Below are 6,497 nucleotides of genomic sequence, written 5' to 3' on the forward strand. Positions count from 1 at the left end.
GGACCCAGACAGCGAATGCTCCGCTGGTCTTGGCAGCCCCTTCTCTAGTCTATCCTCAAATCACTTCCTGACGGACAGCCATGACTAGCCATCGGCGTGACCAAAACCCCACAAAATAGAACCCAACTTTCCTATTAAGCTGTACAGAGCTGTCCCAGCCCCACTTCCCACAGGCTGGCCTCATTCACCATGGGATCCGTGGTTCTCACCTGGGGCTGGGGGTGCCCCTGGCATCTGGTGGGGAGTGTCAGGGATGTCCCTCCAGGCCCAGTACAGTCCCCCAGCCAGTGGCCGGCAGACAGCAGCACCCAACCTGATGTCCCTGTGGCTTCTGGTTCCCCGAGGCTGGCTGTGCTTTGCTGCCTCTACATGCTCTCAGACGTGTGCCCTCTCTCCACCTTCACTGGTTAGCAGTGTTCCATCCATTAGAGCTCAAAGCACTGCCTCCCGGCAATGCAGCCCCTTCTCCTGGCCTACCGTCTGCCTGTGCCCCACGGTCTGTACCGTGTCCTCACGGACCGATCAGAGCGAGGCTCCCAGGGATGGAAAGGTTCCTGCTTGTGTCTGCTTGTGTCTCTGTCCCGCCTTCTCTGGACCCGGCACCGTGGCCTTTGCCGACAGAGGTCTTGGGTTGATTGTCAGCGAAGCAGACAATCTATATGGCTCTAAATGGCTGTGAACATGCTTGATTGGGTTATTTTAAAAATAGTTGTATATGTAAACATTTGAGTGTGACACAGGTGGATTTTTGGGCTAATGGTCTTGTTCTTCAGGGAGTAACCACAGGCCCAGGCACAAGGACCATTTCCAGCTGATTTATGGAACGCTGTTCTACCTGGTTAATTTTCAACGTTATCTCAGCCTGAGAGGTAGGTCAGCATGTGACGAAGTTCACTGGTTTGAATCCTAATCTGCTCCTTAGGAGCTGCACCTTCCATGCCTTCGTTTCTTCCTTGGTTAGGTAGGGAAGGTATGAGCTACCTCAGAGTTGTGAGTGAGGCCTGCATCGAGTGACCGCATTAAAGTGACAAGGACTGCACCCGGAGTGTTGATATTTAAAGACCTTTAAACATCGCGATGCTGCATTTTCGTACCCAGGTAAAACAGCAAAGTTCTTTCAGATGCAGACACAGACCCTCGGTGAGGTGGGGGGCTGATGGCAGGAGGTGGACCACCGACCCTGTAACGAGGGCGTGGTCTGTTCGAGGCTGAACGAAGTGCACATCATTGCATGTACCACGGAGGTCCCTCTCGTGAAGTCCTGGAAGGGTACATGTGGCTAAGCCATGTGGTCTGTCCATGACGTCTGGCAGGAGCAGAGCTTTCGGGTGCAGCCTTGCTCTTGTGCGCACAGCCCTCAACGGTCTCAAAAGTCTGAGGCTTAAAGCAGGCTTGGGGTTTCCTTACACCTCCTGGACATCTAATTTGCCTGGCAAACATGTTTTTCTTGGGTGTAAAGGTGAAGGAGTGGGTGATTCTGGTGAAAGTGTACTAATTACTGCACTTCTGGGTCAGTGGCGCTTGGTTGAAGACACTATCTGCCCTGGATGGACATCTCTGGGATGGTGAGAACCGGTGGCTGGATGTCGCGGGGTTGCCAAGAAGATGCCAATTTTTTCCTTTTTCCTGAGTAACAACACCCTACTTTGTTTAGGGAAGCAGCACACCCAGCTGAAAATCCAATTCTCTTGTACGGCGGAGCGGCTGGTGACACAGGTCCAGATGCTGGGATGCTGATGGGGGGTCCTGGAGTGGGAGGTGTCAGGAGGCTTTCCTGACCCACAGCAGCCCTGGGCCCTTGTCCGGCCTTCTTGCCCGGGGCATGACACCTGGAGGGAAAGCAGCTTCGGGGGCCCGAGGGCCAGAAGGCAGAGTCCTGGCGTGTGAGGCAGGCCTGGGCCAGGCTCCTCGGAGGATGTCACAGACCTGCTGCCCATGCAGGGACCACCCACCTCTGAGCCCCACGCAGATTTTCCTCCATAGCCGAGTGAAATCCTGGTACAGCGAGTGAGGCAGTCAGAGGCACCTTTTGTGGAAGGAGGACAAAGCTGGAGAGAAAGAGGTTTTCCTAAAGGCACAAGGCGCTGATTCTGCGTTAGGGATAATTCCTAGGAGTGTGGTTGCTGGTGGGTGGAAAACTGTAGCCAGAGAATAAGTGGGAATGGCACTTGCTGGTATTTAACTGATTCGTTCACGAATGGTCCGAACCGTTCCAGTGAAAAGAACATTTCGGACACAGAAGTTTTCATCCTGCCTGACAATGAGCATGACCGTGGGCTGTTCCATCCTTCCTGGGCGACAGTGAGAGGGTCTCAGGCCCTTCCGGCCCTGTGCTGGCATTTCCCCAGGGTGTGTGCCCCATCCTGAATAGGCTGGAATGCCTCTGGGTGCAGCTGAGCCTCTTGAAAAGGGAAGAGACATGTGATGTGCTCTGGCTGAACAGGAAAACGAGGGAGGATAGGGAGAGGGGCCTGGAGGTGAGGAGGATGGTGAGCAACACTGGGGACAGAGGAAGTAGGGTAACACCAGGGACAGGGGGACGGAGGGTAACGCCGGGGACAGGGGATGGAGGGTAACACCACTTCTCCAGGTGCCTTTGGGGGATGCTGCCGCCTCTCGCACCCCAGAGTGAAGTCAACAGGATTCTGTCCCGAGGAGCCCCAGAGCCTGGCAGCTGGGATTGTCGCAGTATGAACCACTGTTCACTAGCTCTGCACCCTGGGACAGGCTCCCTGGTGTTTCCACCCTGGTTTCCCATCTGGACAGTGGGACCCTGAGTGTCCCCGTCCCAGCTGCGCCCAGAGCCCTGGACTCCAGCGTGTCGTCGGCACTCATTAGCGTTTCTTTTGTTGTGGTCCGTGGACGAAGTGGCTCTCTCTTTGTGTGTTCACAGCCCTCCTGCTCACTTTACCTTCTGGGAACACTTTTTACATAGCTTCGTGTGTGGGGAGGACTCGAGTGATTAATGGAATGTTTCATCAGGTGCAGTTCTTCTGTTTCTCAGTTTTGACACAACATTTGGTGAAATTTCCAGGGACTCCTGTGGTCAGCCTCACGGTTTCACTCTGTCGCTTTCTAATGCAGTATTCTTTGGGAGTCTTTTCAATTAAGCGCCATCATTTAAAAATAAGTTTTATAATATGCAGTTTCAGGTTAATTCTTTACCTTTGTGTCTCAGGCAGTAGCTACCTACCTGTGAGTAGTCACAAAGGTTCATGCAGTTTTCTCTAGCTGTCCCTAGCTCGTAGCTCAGCAGGTCCCTTCAGATGAGTCAGCCAGCTGTGTACCTGCATGTTCAGGATACTTGTCAGGGGCCTTCCTCAGAGCAAGACCGACGCTCACCTCATCCTTGGGACTTTGGAGCCCGCCCTGGAGAGACTCCAGCCACGTCCAAAGGGGCCGTCCGGGTCCCACAGGCTGGTGGGAGTGACTTCTGAGCCACTCCAGACCACACTTTGTGTTCCTACACCCCACAAAGCCACTTAAAGTGCCATGTTCTGGTGCTGTGTGCCTCACCAGTGTGCCATACAAGCCTGCACGGGGATCTGAGAGGGCGCTGCCTTCCTCAGGCTATGCTGGAGTTTTGGGGCAACTGGAGCACTCCTGGCTGTGATTCTCGCCACTCTCTGGGCTTCCCTAGAGGGTCTCACCTGCAGCGTGAGGACCACATCGGCAGCCACTGAGGAGTCGTCAGGTGCAGCGTTGGTCCCACTCAGTCCTTCTTGACTTTGGTGAGAGAGTAGACAGCAAAACTTCAGCTGGGAGCCCCAGGCCTTCTCTGCTTGGGGCCCTGGGACTGACATAGCACAGATCCTGCCATCCACGTGCTGGGGGCCCCGCCGTGCGGCTCCCTCCTCTGGTCAGGGGCTGCACCCTTGGGCTGTGCAGCTCCTGGTTCTCACACTCAGGGGCCCAGGGAGGGTGGTGGATGAAGAGAGAAGGAGAAGGGTGGCAGTTTGAGCCCAATTGTGTTGGCTTCATCTTCCGCCTCTTGTCCCTAAGTACATTGGCAAAGTTTTCCAGGTGAAAACTCAGAAGGGATTTTTAATGACTGGAATCTGTGAATTCCATGGAAGCCAAGTCTGTCCACCTCTTTCACCCACCTCATTTCTCCCCGTTGGGGCTGATTTTGGCAGCGTTCATAGGGGCAGGGACGGAAGGGGTGGGGGCCAGCCGTCGGCCCTGTGTCCCTCCCTTCCTCCCCTCAGCGCCACAGCATTTCGGTGTCATCCCCTTCCGTGCACGCGTCCTCATGAAAACCAAGTGCGGCTGGAGGGAGATGCCTGCGCCCACTCCCGTGACCTTCCCGGCCAGCCTGGCTGCAGCGGCCCCTCGGCAGGCATCTTTCTGGTGCTGCCTCCGTGCCCCTCCCATCACCTGATGCTCGTGTTCCTGAATCTTCACGCGTGTGCTCTGTGCAGCCACCTCACGGGCTCCCTGGGAAGGAAGACAGTGTCTCACGCCGGTCAGAATGCTCTTCTCTGTCCACTGAATAGTCCAACACAGAATCATTCCTCTGTGATTATTTGTGCTTTGTTATGTAGAACTGGAATAAAGAAAAAGTGAATTTAGATATTACAGCCATCAGGTTGAAGCTTAGTAATTGCATTAGGGAATTAAATGGAAACATTTGAGCTTCTCGAGTTCTAATTCCACATCTTCGTATCCCCATCACCCCATACCCAGGGTCTAACAGAGCTCTTCGTCTAGGAGTTTCTTGATAAATGCTTACTGAATTGAACTGGACTGAGCTTAACATTCCCACCCAGAGTTAGAAGCCAGTCCCTGAATAAATTGCATTTAGAATATGAGTTTGATGTTACTGTGGTAAGGGGTATCCTACACGTCATAATTCCTAGTCAATATCGGGTATTTAGTCAAATAGACTCAAGTATAGAGAAGCATAGGCCCATCTGGCAAAAGGGCAAGGCACGCTGCTTTAGGTCCAGGTCCCCAATATCAACTATGAAAATAAAACGTCAACTCCAATGACAGCCCTGTCCTCAGCTGGTCACTGTTTATGCTAACAATTATAAACAGCTTGAACTTGCTGTCCTGAGAGGCAACACACCCTCCATTCTCTCTGCAGTGTAGCTGCCTTGGTGGATGGAACATGCCCCTCCTCCCTCCCTCTCCCCTCCTCTCTCCCTCCTTCCCCCCTCCTTCTTCCTATCTTCTCTCACCTTTCTCCCCCCACCTTCTCTCCTGGACAAGGGGCAGAAGAAAGGAGACCTCCGGAATCTTCTGCTTCATCCAAGCAGCTTGGGGGCAGCATCAACAGCTGCAATTTGGCTGCCCCAGCAGGTGCCTCAGGGCAGCCTTTCTAATGGGAATCCTGGAATCATGTCTTTCCTTAATGTGTCCTAAAGGCTGGAGGACATGAAGTGAAACAATGCTCCATGCTCAGTCCTGTGATTTTGTGTAATTATTGGACTTACTTTGAAATTTAACTAAATGATACCCAAGGTAGAGCATGAAAAAAAAGAAAAAACAGGCTATGGTGTTTGAAAAACAAACAAAACCGTTTGGTTTGTTGGTTTGTTCTTAGACCTTCACAGGCTCCTAGGTCACACGTTTCAGTTTCTTAGCAAGTGGCATTCTCTGCAGAAGCTGTGTCAGTCTGTTTGATGATGTCAGCCACAGCAGAAAGAAGCACTCCGTAGGCCCCGTGCTCAGCACCTTGGCGTGAGCTCCTGCCATCTTCTGTTCATGCTCATCACAGCTCTGTGCAGTGGGCATCCTCCTGATCCCTGTGGGAGGATGGAGGATGGAGGCGGAAGGGTGAGTGACGCCAGGATCACATGAGGGGTCTCTCCCGAGGTAGGGAGGGGAACTGGCCCAGGACCTTAGTGCCCATCGCATCCTTCTTCCTCCTCCTCTGCCTCTCTGTGACTGTTTGACTCAGGCTGCAGGGACAGACATGAGTATGTGCAGAGCCTGTGTGCACCCCTGGGAATGTGTGCTCATATTGGCAGGGAGGGATGTGAGTGTGTACAGAGCGTGTGTGCACACCTTGGCGGTGTATGCCGGCGTTGGCAGGGACAGATGTGAGCGCGTATGGAATGTGTGTGCACACCTTGGGGATGTGTGCTGGCATTGGCAGGGACAGATGTGTACAGAGCGTGTGTGCACACCTCGGGGTGTATGCTGTTGTTGGCATGGACAGACGTGAGCGTGTACAGACCGTGTGTGCACACCTGGGGGTGTGTGCTGGTGTTGATAGGGACAGATGTGTACAGAGCGTGTGTGCACACCTGGGGGTGTGTGCTTATGATGTTTTGTAACCGGCAAATACGTGGCCTGTTGCATCGGGCGGCCCTGCGCCCATGCTGAGCCCGTCAGTGGCCCTCGGGTTGGGGTCTCCATCTGCCCAGACAGCACTCGAGTGGCTTGAGGTTTCAGATTCTTCCTCTACGGATACTTGGGCCTCCTCAGGACCAAACATCAGAACCAGCCAACTGCAAACTACAAGAACGTTCAAATGCATCTTCAGTAGG

The 6,497-nt window shown here is 53.6% G+C and overlaps 1 protein-coding gene across 1 annotated transcript in view; it reads left to right on the plus strand.

Moving 5' to 3' along the window:
- Positions 1–6,497, plus strand: part of LOC139361221 (sterile alpha motif domain-containing protein 1-like) — a gene marked incomplete at its 5' end in the record, with an annotated part of 166,327 nt that overhangs the window by 46,560 nt on the left and 113,270 nt on the right. The window lies entirely within an intron of this gene.

This window comes from Macaca nemestrina, unplaced genomic scaffold, assembly GCF_043159975.1.
Source record: "Macaca nemestrina isolate mMacNem1 unplaced genomic scaffold, mMacNem.hap1 Scaffold_106, whole genome shotgun sequence".
NCBI lineage: Eukaryota > Metazoa > Chordata > Mammalia > Primates > Cercopithecidae > Macaca > Macaca nemestrina.